This window comes from Fukomys damarensis, unplaced genomic scaffold (assembly GCF_012274545.1).
Source record: "Fukomys damarensis isolate Sample0158 unplaced genomic scaffold, DMR_v1.0_HiC HiC_scaffold_38, whole genome shotgun sequence".
NCBI lineage: Eukaryota > Metazoa > Chordata > Mammalia > Rodentia > Bathyergidae > Fukomys > Fukomys damarensis.
This window is the reverse complement of record NW_022900950.1, coordinates 24,809,543-24,809,801: the sequence shown is the minus strand read 5'-3', so window position 1 is coordinate 24,809,801 and position 259 is coordinate 24,809,543. Positions and strand designations below refer to the sequence as shown.

The window sequence follows — 259 nt, the reverse complement described above, 5'->3', positions numbered from 1 at the left end:
CGGTTCTGGCTACGGCTCCGCGGAACGAACCTCCCCTCCTCCGGCCCACCCCCCCTTCGGCGACACACACAACTCCGCTCGGTCCAGTCCCGGCTTTAGCGCTGGTGAGGAGGAGGAGGCGGAGGCGGCGGCACGGCCGAGCCCGCAGAGGCCCCGCCCTTCGCACGTTCATTGGCTGCTAGCGGAGGCGGGCTGGGGCATCTTGGGCACGTCTATTGGCTAGATTGGCCTTCCTTCAGGGCACCCTCGGTAGGGTGGT

The 259-nt window shown here is 68.7% G+C and overlaps 1 protein-coding gene across 3 annotated transcripts in view; it reads right to left on the bottom strand.

The window, feature by feature from the left end:
* Window positions 1–166, bottom strand: part of Zmym2 (zinc finger MYM-type containing 2) — a 120,805-nt gene extending 120,639 nt beyond the window's left edge. For 2 of the 3 annotated variants that reach the window (XM_010633808.3, XM_010633809.3), the window contains exon 1: window positions 1–166. The gene's annotated coding sequence lies outside the window, so the exon portion shown is untranslated. The other variant, XM_010633810.3, reaches the window with a different exon arrangement.
* Window positions 167–259: the final 93 nt, after the last annotated feature.